Source organism: Coffea eugenioides, unplaced genomic scaffold (genome assembly GCF_003713205.1).
Source record: "Coffea eugenioides isolate CCC68of unplaced genomic scaffold, Ceug_1.0 ScVebR1_493;HRSCAF=1179, whole genome shotgun sequence".
Classification (NCBI taxonomy): Eukaryota; Viridiplantae; Streptophyta; class Magnoliopsida; order Gentianales; family Rubiaceae; genus Coffea; species Coffea eugenioides.
In genome coordinates, this window is record NW_020864335.1 from 20,990 (window position 1) to 30,652 (window position 9,663).

The 9,663-nt window shown below is 42.5% G+C and overlaps 16 non-coding genes across 16 annotated transcripts; all 16 read right to left on the minus strand.

The window, feature by feature from the left end:
• Positions 1-125: 125 nt before the first annotated feature.
• Positions 126-244, minus strand: LOC113758354. The gene has a single exon (XR_003466680.1). It is a non-coding gene; the product is annotated as a 5S ribosomal RNA (ribosomal RNA).
• Positions 245-659: 415 nt separating this feature from the next.
• Positions 660-778, minus strand: LOC113758373. Its single transcript, XR_003466699.1, has one exon. It is a non-coding gene; the product is annotated as a 5S ribosomal RNA (ribosomal RNA).
• A 417-nt stretch (positions 779-1,195) lies between these two features.
• LOC113758391 lies at positions 1,196-1,314 on the minus strand. The gene has a single exon (XR_003466716.1). It is a non-coding gene; the product is annotated as a 5S ribosomal RNA (ribosomal RNA).
• Positions 1,315-2,266: 952 nt separating this feature from the next.
• LOC113758365 lies at positions 2,267-2,385 on the minus strand. The gene has a single exon (XR_003466691.1). It is a non-coding gene; the product is annotated as a 5S ribosomal RNA (ribosomal RNA).
• A 972-nt stretch (positions 2,386-3,357) lies between these two features.
• On the minus strand, positions 3,358-3,476 carry LOC113758400. The gene has a single exon (XR_003466724.1). It is a non-coding gene; the product is annotated as a 5S ribosomal RNA (ribosomal RNA).
• A 414-nt stretch (positions 3,477-3,890) lies between these two features.
• LOC113758374 lies at positions 3,891-4,009 on the minus strand. The gene has a single exon (XR_003466700.1). It is a non-coding gene; the product is annotated as a 5S ribosomal RNA (ribosomal RNA).
• Positions 4,010-4,424: 415 nt separating this feature from the next.
• LOC113758392 lies at positions 4,425-4,543 on the minus strand. The gene has a single exon (XR_003466717.1). It is a non-coding gene; the product is annotated as a 5S ribosomal RNA (ribosomal RNA).
• A 415-nt stretch (positions 4,544-4,958) lies between these two features.
• On the minus strand, positions 4,959-5,077 carry LOC113758371. Its single transcript, XR_003466697.1, has one exon. It is a non-coding gene; the product is annotated as a 5S ribosomal RNA (ribosomal RNA).
• Positions 5,078-5,492: 415 nt separating this feature from the next.
• Positions 5,493-5,611, minus strand: LOC113758385. The gene has a single exon (XR_003466710.1). It is a non-coding gene; the product is annotated as a 5S ribosomal RNA (ribosomal RNA).
• Positions 5,612-6,027: 416 nt separating this feature from the next.
• LOC113758393 lies at positions 6,028-6,146 on the minus strand. The gene has a single exon (XR_003466718.1). It is a non-coding gene; the product is annotated as a 5S ribosomal RNA (ribosomal RNA).
• Positions 6,147-6,561: 415 nt separating this feature from the next.
• LOC113758394 lies at positions 6,562-6,680 on the minus strand. The gene has a single exon (XR_003466719.1). It is a non-coding gene; the product is annotated as a 5S ribosomal RNA (ribosomal RNA).
• Positions 6,681-7,094: 414 nt separating this feature from the next.
• On the minus strand, positions 7,095-7,213 carry LOC113758376. Its single transcript, XR_003466702.1, has one exon. It is a non-coding gene; the product is annotated as a 5S ribosomal RNA (ribosomal RNA).
• Positions 7,214-7,628: 415 nt separating this feature from the next.
• LOC113758366 lies at positions 7,629-7,747 on the minus strand. Its single transcript, XR_003466692.1, has one exon. It is a non-coding gene; the product is annotated as a 5S ribosomal RNA (ribosomal RNA).
• Positions 7,748-8,162: 415 nt separating this feature from the next.
• LOC113758372 lies at positions 8,163-8,281 on the minus strand. The gene has a single exon (XR_003466698.1). It is a non-coding gene; the product is annotated as a 5S ribosomal RNA (ribosomal RNA).
• Positions 8,282-8,697: 416 nt separating this feature from the next.
• LOC113758375 lies at positions 8,698-8,816 on the minus strand. The gene has a single exon (XR_003466701.1). It is a non-coding gene; the product is annotated as a 5S ribosomal RNA (ribosomal RNA).
• A 416-nt stretch (positions 8,817-9,232) lies between these two features.
• Positions 9,233-9,351, minus strand: LOC113758404. Its single transcript, XR_003466728.1, has one exon. It is a non-coding gene; the product is annotated as a 5S ribosomal RNA (ribosomal RNA).
• Positions 9,352-9,663: the final 312 nt, after the last annotated feature.

Consider the following 9,663-nt stretch of genomic DNA (forward strand, 5'->3'; position numbering starts at 1 on the left):
CGCGCCTTCAGATCCGCCTTCATTCGTCGACAAGAAGCAAAATATGAAGCAATCGTTCCGACGGAGCTAAATTACTACAGGATAAAGAACGAATACGAAATTTGGATTTCGAAACAAAAAAAAGAGGGGTGCAACACGAGAACTTCCCAGGGGGTCACCCATTCTAGTACTACTCTCGCCCAAGCACGCTTAACTTCGGAGTTCTGATGGGATCCGGTGCATTAGTGCTGGTATGAACGCACCCGCCATGTTCCTTTCGCTTTATTCTTTTAAACTACCCCGTCCTGCGAAGCAGTGTGGCTTTTCTAGACCGGAATTCATTTTAAGCGTCAATTGAAGCATTTTCCTCTTATCCTTTTATTTATTTACTTTATATTTTTTTTTGTTATTGATTTGCACCCTGTTTTTTTCCATCATCCCGCAACTCTAAATTATCATAAAATCAATCCTTCACGCTTGCGGTGATACATTTGCGCCGACAAATTTGAGCGACGATCCGGGCTTTGATCGAGCCGTACCGTTCCTGATTTGTCTCGCGCCTTCAGATCCGCCTTCATGCGTCGACAAGAAGCAAAATATGAAGCAATCGTTCCGACGGAGCTAAATTACTACAGGATAAAGAACGAATACGAAATTTGGATTTCGAAACAAAAAAAAGAGGGGTGCAACACGAGAACTTCCCAGAGGGTCACCCATTATAGTACTACTCTCGCCCAACCACGCTTAATTTCGGAGTTCTGATGGGATCCGGTGCATTAGTGCTGGTATGATCGCTCCCGCCATATTCCTTTCGCTTTATTCTTTTAAACTACCCCGTCCTGCGAAGCAGTGTGGCTTTTTTAGACCGAAATTCATTTTAAGCGTCAATTCAAGCATTTTTCTCTTATCCTTATATTTATTTGCTTTCATATTTTTTTTTGTTATTGATTTGCACCCAATTTTTTTTCCGTCATCGCGCAACAATAAATTGTCATGAAATTAATCCATCACGCTTGCGCTGATACATTTGCGCCGACAAATTTGAGCGATGATCCGGGCTTTGATCGAGCCGTACCGTTCCTGAATTCTCTCGCGCCTTCAGATCCGCCTTCATGCTTCGAGAAGAAGCAAAATATAAAGCAATCGTTCCGAAAGACCTAAATTACTACAGGATAAAGAACGAATAGAAAATTTGAATTTCGAAACAAAAAAGAGTGGGGTGCAACAAGAGGAATTCCCAGGGGGTCACCCGTCCTAATACTGCTCACGCCCAAGCACGCTTAACTTCGGAGTTCTGATGGGATACGGTGCATTAGTGCTGGTATGATCGCACCCACAACGTTCCTTTCGCTTTATTCTTTTAAACTACCCCGTCCAGCGAAGCAGTGTGGCTTTTCTTGACCGGAATTCATTTTAAGCGTCAATTGAAGCATTTTCCTCTTATACTTTTATTTATTTACTTTATATTTTTTTTGTTATTTGAATTTGCACCCTGTTTTTTTCCCTCATCAGCGGCAAAGTCTAAATTGTCATTGAATCAAATCCATCACGCTTACGGTGAATATATTTGCCGCCGACAACTTTGGGCGACTCCGGGCGTTATCGGCACGTACCGTTCCTGATTGTCTCGCGCTTCAGATCCGCCTTCATGCCGTCGACAAGAAGAAAATGAAGCAATCGTACCGACGGAGCTAAATTTACTACAGGAAAAGAAACGAACGAAATTTTGGATTTCGAAAAACAAAAAAAAAAGAGGGGCAACACAGAACTTCCCAGGGTCACCCATATCTAGTACTTACTCTCGCCCAAAGCCCGCTTAACTCGGAGTTCTGATGGGATCCTGGTTGCATTAGTGCTGGTATGATCGCACCCGCCATGTTCCTTTCGCTTTATTCTTTTAAACTACCCCGTCCTGCGAAGCAGTGTGGCTTTTCTAGACCGGAATTCATTTTAAGCGTCAATTGAAGCATTTTCCTCTTATCCTTTTATTTATTTACTTTATATTTTTTTTTGTTATTGATTTGCACCCTGTTTTTTTCCCTCATCGCGCAACTCTAAATTGCCATGAAATCAATCCATCACGCTTGCGGTGATACATTTGCGCCGACAAATTTGAGCGACGATCCGGGTTTTGATCGAGCCGTACCGTTCCTGATTTGTCTCGCGCCTTCAGATCCGCCTTCATGCGTCGACAAGAAGCAAAATATGAAGCAATCGTTCCGACGGAGCTAAATTACTACAGGATAAAGAACGAATACGAAATTTGGATTTCGAAACAAAAAAAAGAGGGGTGCAACACGAGAACTTCCCAGGGGGTCACCCATTCTAGTACTACTCTCGCCCAAGCACGCTTAACTTCGGAGTTCTGATGGGATACGGTGCATTAGTGCTGGTATGATCGCACCCACAACGTTCCTTTCGCTTTATTCTTTTAAACTACCCCGTCCAGCGAAGCAGTGTGGCTTTTCTAGACCGGAATTCATTTTAAGCGTCAATTGAAGCATTTTCCTCTTATACTTTTATTTATTTACTTTATATTTTTTTTTGTTATTAATTTGCACCCTATTTTTTTCCATCATCCCGCAACTCTAAATTATCATAAAATCAATCCTTCACGCTTGCGGTGATACATTTGCGCCGACAAATTTGAGCGTTGATCCGGGCTTTGATCGAGCCGTACCGTTCCTGAATTCTCTCGCGCCTTCAGATCCGCCTTCATGCTTCGAGAAGAAGCAAAATATAAAGCAATCGTTCCGAAGGACCTAAATTACAACAGGATAAAGAACGAATAGAAAATTTGAATTTCGAAACAAAAAAGAGTGGGGTGCAACAAGAGGAATTCCCAGGGGGTCACCCGTCCTAATACTGCTCACGCCCAAGCACGCTTAACTTCGGAGTTCTTCGAATTGGGGGGGGGATTGCCCGGGCTGCATTAGTGCTGGGTATGATCGTACCCGCCCATGTTCCTTTCGCTTTATTCTTTCTAACTACCCCGTCCTGCGAACAGTTGTGGCCTTTTCTTAGACCGGATTCATTTTAAGCGTCAATTGAAGCATTTCCTCTATCCTTTTATTTATTTACTTTATATTTTTTTGTTATTGATTCTTGCAACCCTGTTATTTTTCCAATCATCCGCAACTCCTAAATAATTATCACTAAAATCAATCCTTCACGCTTGCGGTGGTACATTTGCGCCGACAAATTTGAGCGACGATCCGGGCTTTGATCGAGCCGTACCGTTCCTGATTTGTCTCGCGCCTTCAGATCCTCCTTCACGCTTCGACAAGAGGCAAAATATTAAGCAATCGTTCCGACGGAGCTAAATTACTACAGGATAAAGAACGAATAGGAAATTTGGATTTCGAAACAAAAAAGAGAGGGGTGCAACACGAGGACTTCCCAGGGGGTCACCAATCCTAGTACTACTCTCGCCCAACCACGCTTAATTTCGGAGTTCTGATGGGATCCGGTGCATTAGTGCTGGTATGATCGTTCCCGCCATATTCCTTTCGCTTTATTCTTTTAAACTACCCCGTCCTGCGAAGCAGTGTGGCTTTTTTAGACCGAAATTCATTTTAAGCGTCAATTCAAGCATTTTTTCTCTTATCCTTAAATTTATTTAGCTTTCATATTTTTTTTTGTTATTGATTGCACCTATTTTTTTCCTCATCGCGCAACAATAAATTGTCATGAATTATCATCACGCTTGCGCTGATACATTTTGCGCCGACAAATTTGAGCGTGACATCCGGGCTTTGATCGAGCCGTACCGTTCCTGATTTGTCTCGCGCCTTCAGATCCGCCTTCATGCGTCGACAAGAAGCAAAATATGAAGCAATCGTTCCGACGGAGCTAAATTACTACAGGATAAAGAACGAATACGAAATTTGGATTTCGAAACAAAAAAAAGAGGGGTGCAACACGAGAACTTCCCAGAGGGTCACCCATTATAGTACTACTCTCGCCCAACCACGCTTAATTTCGGAGTTCTGATGGGATCCGGTGCATTAGTGCTGGTATGATCGCTCCCGCCATATTCCTTTCGCTTTATTCTTTTAAACTACCCCGTCCTACGAAGCAGTGTGGCTTTTTTAGACCGAAATTCATTTTAAGCGTCAATTCAAGCATTTTTCTCTTATCCTTATATTTATTTGCTTTCATATTTTTTTTTGTTATTGATTTGCACCCTGTTTTTTTCGTCATCGCGCAACAATAAATTGTCATGAAATTAATCCATCACGCTTGCGCTGATACATTTGCGCCGACAAATTTGAGCGATGATCCGGGCTTTGATCGAGCCGTACCGTTCCTGAATTCTCTCGCGCCTTCAGATCCGCCTTCATGCTTCGAGAAGAAGCAAAATATAAAGCAATCGTTCCGAAGGACCTAAATTACTACAGGATAAAGAACGAATAGAAAATTTGAATTTCGAAACAAAAAAGAGTGGGGTGCAACAAGAGGAATTCCCAGGGGGTCACCCGTCCTAATACTGCTCACGCCCAAGCACGCTTAACTTCGGAGTTCTGATGGGATACGGTGCATTAGTGCTGGTATGATCGCACCCACAACGTTCCTTTCGCTTTATTCTTTTAAACTACCCCGTCCAGCGAAGCAGTGTGGCTTTTCTAGACCGGAATTCATTTTAAGCGTCAATTGAAGCATTTTCCTCTTATACTTTTATTTATTTACTTTATATTTTTTTTTGTTATTGATTTGCACCCTGTTTTTTTCCATCATCCCGCAACTCTAAATTATCATAAAATCAATCCTTCACGCTTGCGGTGATACATTTGCGCCGACAAATTTGAGCGATGATCCGGGCTTTGATCGAGCCGTACCGTTCCTGAATTCTCTCGCGCCTTCAGATCCGCCTTCATGCTTCGAGAAGAAGCAAAATATAAAGCAATCGTTCCGAAGGACCTAAATTACTACAGGATAAAGAACGAATAGAAAATTTGAATTTCGAAACAAAAAAGAGTGGGGTGCAACAAGAGGAATTCCCAGGGGGTCACCCGTCCTAATACTGCTCACGCCCAAGCACGCTTAACTTCGGAGTTCTGATGGGATCCGGTGCATTAGTGCTGGTATGATCGCACCCGCCATGTTCCTTTCGCTTTATTCTTTTAAACTACCCCGTCCTGCGAAGCAGTGTGGCTTTTCTAGACCGGAATTCATTTTAAGCGTCAATTGAAGCATTTTCCTCTTATCCTTTTATTTATTTACTTTATATTTTTTTTTGTTATTGATTTGCACCCTGTTTTTTTCCATCATCCCGCAACTCTAAATTATCATAAAATCAATCCTTCACGCTTGCGGTGGTACATTTGCGCCGACAAATTTGAGCGACGATCCGGGCTTTGATCGAGCCGTACCGTTCCTGATTTGTCTCGCGCCTTCAGATCCTCCTTCACGCTTCGACAAGAAGCAAAATATTAAGCAATCGTTCCGACGGAGCTAAATTACTACAGGATAAAGAACGAATAGGAAATTTGGATTTCGAAACAAAAAAGAGAGGGGTGCAACACGAGGACTTCCCAGGGGGTCACCAATCCTAGTACTACTCTCGCCCAACCACGCTTAATTTCGGAGTTCTGATGGGATCCGGTGCATTAGTGCTGGTATAATCGCTCCCGCCATATTCCTTTCGCTTTATTCTTTTAAACTACCCCGTCCTGCGAAGCAGTGTGGCTTTTTTAGACCGAAATTCATTTTAAGCGTCAATTCAAGCATTTTTCTCTTATCCTTATATTTATTTGCTTTCATATTTTTTTTTGTTATTGATTTGCACCCTATTTTTTTCCGTCATCGCGCAACAATAAATTGTCATGAAATTAATCCATCACGCTTGCGCTGATACATTTGCGCCGACAAATTTGAGCGATGATCCGGGCTTTGATCGAGCCGTACCGTTCCTGAATTCTCTCGCGCCTTCAGATCCGCCTTCATGCTTCGAGAAGAAGCAAAATATAAAGCAATCGTTCCGAAGGACCTAAATTACTACAGGATAAAGAACGAATAGAAAATTTGAATTTCGAAACAAAAAAGAGTGGGGTGCAACAAGAGGAATTCCCAGGGGGTCACCCGTCCTAATACTGCTCACGCCCAAGCACGCTTAACTTCGGAGTTCTGATGGGATACGGTGCATTAGTGCTGGTATGATCGCACCCACAACGTTCCTTTCGCTTTATTCTTTTAAACTACCCCGTCCAGCGAAGCAGTGTGGCTTTTCTAGACCGGAATTCATTTTAAGCGTCAATTGAAGCATTTTCCTCTTATACTTTTATTTATTTACTTTATATTTTTTTTTGTTATTGATTTGCACCCTGTTTTTTTCCATCATCCCGCAACTCTAAATTATCATAAAATCAATCCTTCACGCTTGCGGTGATACATTTGCGCCGACAAATTTGAGCGATGATCCGGGCTTTGATCGAGCCGTACCGTTCCTGATTTGTCTTGCGCCTTCGGATCCTCATTCACGCTTCGACAAGAAGCAAAATATTAAGCAATCGTTCCGAAGGACCTAAATTACTACAGGATAAAGAACGAATAGAAAATTTGAATTTCGAAACAAAAAAGAGTGGGGTGCAACAAGAGGAATTCCCAGGGGGTCACCCGTCCTAATACTGCTCACGCCCAAGCACGCTTAACTTCGGAGTTCTGATGGGATACGGTGCATTAGTGCTGGTATGATCGCACCCACAACGTTCCTTTCACTTTATTCTTTTAAACTACCCGTCCAGCGAAGCAGTGTGGCTTTTCTAGACCGGAATTCATTTTAAGCGTCAATTGAAGCATTTTCCTCTTATACTTTTATTTATTTACTTTATATTTTTTTTTGTTATTGATTTGCACCCTGTTTTTTTCCATCATCCCGCAACTCTAAATTATCATAAAATCAATCTTTCACGCTTGCGGTGATACATTTGCGCCGACAAATTTGAGCGATGATCCGGGCTTTGATCGAGCCGTACCGTTCCTGAATTCTCTCGCGCCTTCAGATCCGCCTTCATGCTTCGAGAAGAAGCAAAATATAAAGCAATCGTTCCGAAGGACCTAAATTACTACAGGATAAAGAACGAATAGAAAATTTGAATTTCGAAACAAAAAAGAGTGGGGTGCAACAATAGGAATTCCCAGGGGGTCACCCGTCCTAATACTGCTCACGCCCAAGCACGCTTAACTTCGGAGTTCTGATGGGATCCGGTGCATTAGTGCTGGTATGATCGCACCCGCCATGTTTCTTTCGCTTTATTCTTTTAAACTACCCCGTCCTGCGAAGCAGTGTGGCTTTTCTAGACCGGAATTCATTTTAAGCGTCAATTGAAGCATTTTCCTCTTATCCTTTTATTTATTTACTTTATATTTTTTTTTGTTATTGATTTGCACCCTGTTTTTTTCCCTCATCGCGCAACTCTAAATTGCCATGAAATCAATCCATCACGCTTGCGGTGATACATTTGCGCCGACAAATTTGAGCGACGATCCGGGTTTTGATCGAGCCGTACCGTTCCTGATTTGTCTCGCGCCTTCAGATCCGCCTTCATGCGTCGACAAGAAGCAAAATATGAAGCAATCGTTCCGACGGAGCTAAATTACTACAGGATAAAGAACGAATACGAAATTTGGATTTCGAAACAAAAAAAAGAGGGGTGCAACACGAGAACTTCCCAGGGGGTCACCCATTCTAGTACTACTCTCGCCCAAGCACGCTTAACTTCGGAGTTCTGATGGGATACGGTGCATTAGTGCTGGTATGATCGCACCCACAACGTTCCTTTCGCTTTATTCTTTTAAACTACCCCGTCCAGCGAAGCAGTGTGGCTTTTCTAGACCGGAATTCATTTTAAGCGTCAATTGAAGCATTTTCCTCTTATACTTTTATTTATTTACTTTATATTTTTTTTTGTTATTAATTTGCACCCTATTTTTTTCCATCATCCCGCAACTCTAAATTATCATAAAATCAATCCTTCACGCTTGCGGTGATACATTTGCGCCGACAAATTTGAGCGTTGATCCGGGCTTTGATCGAGCCGTACCGTTCCTGAATTCTCTCGCGCCTTCAGATCCGCCTTCATGCTTCGAGAAGAAGCAAAATATAAAGCAATCGTTCCGAAGGACCTAAATTACAACAGGATAAAGAACGAATAGAAAATTTGAATTTCGAAACAAAAAAGAGTGGGGTGCAACAAGAGGAATTCCCAGGGGGTCACCCGTCCTAATACTGCTCACGCCCAAGCACGCTTAACTTCGGAGTTCTGATGGGATCCGGTGCATTAGTGCTGGTATGATCGCACCCGCCATGTTCCTTTCGCTTTATTCTTTTAAACTACCCCGTCCTGCGAAGCAGTGTGGCTTTTCTAGACCGGAATTCATTTTAAGCGTCAATTGAAGCATTTTCCTCTTATCCTTTTATTTATTTGCTTTCATATTTTTTTTTGTTATTGATTTGCACCCTGTTTTTTTCCCTCATCGCGCAAGTCTAAATTGTCATGAAATCAATCCATCACGCTTACGGTGATATATTTGCGCCGACAACTTTGGGCGACGATCCGGGTTTTGATCGAGCCGTACCGTTCCTGATTTGTCTCGCGCCTTCAGATCCGCCTTCATGCGTCGACAAGAAGAAAAATATGAAGCAATCGTACCGACGGAGCTAAATTACTACAGGATAAAGAACGAATACGAAATTTGGATTTCGAAACAAAAAAAAGAGGGGTGCAACACGAGAACTTCCCAGGGGGTCACCCATTCTAGTACTACTCTCGCCCAAGCACGCTTAACTTCGGAGTTCTGATGGGATCCGGTGCATTAGTGCTGGTATGATCGCACCCGCCATGTTCCTTTCGCTTTATTCTTTTAAACTACCCCGTCCTGCGAAGCAGTGTGGCTTTTCTAGACCGGAATTCATTTTAAGCGTCAATTGAAGCATTTTCCTCTTATCCTTTTATTTATTTACTTTATATTTTTTTTTGTTATTGATTTGCACCCTGTTTTTTTCCATCATCCCGCAACTCTAAATTATCATAAAATCAATCCTTCACGCTTGCGGTGATACATTTGCGCCGACAAATTTGAGCGACGATCCGGGCTTTGATCGAGCCGTACCGTTCCTGATTTGTCTCGCGCCTTCAGATCCGCCTTCATGCGTCGACAAGAAGCAAAATATGAAGCAATCGTTCCGACGGAGCTAAATTACTACAGGATAAAGGAACGAATACGAAATTTGGATTTCGAAACAAAAAAAAGAGGGGTGCAACACGAGAACTTCCCAGGGGTCACCCATTCTAGTACTACTCTCGCCCAACCACGCTTAATCTTCGGAGTTCTGATGGGATACGGTGCATTAGTGCTGGTATGATCGCACCCACAACGTTCCTTTCGCTTTATTCTTTTAAACTACCCCGTCCTGCGAAGCAGTGTGGCTTTTTTAGACCGAAATTCATTTTAAGCGTCAATTCAAGCATTTTTCTCTTATCCTTATATTTATTTGCTTTCATATTTTTTTTTGTTATTGATTTGCACCCTATTTTTTTCCGTCATCGCGCAACAATAAATTGTCATGAAATTAATCCATCACGCTTGCGCTGATACATTTGCGCCGACAAATTTGAGCGATGATCCGGGCTTTGATCGAGCCGTACCGTTCCTGAATTCTCTCGCGCCTTCAGATCCGCCTTC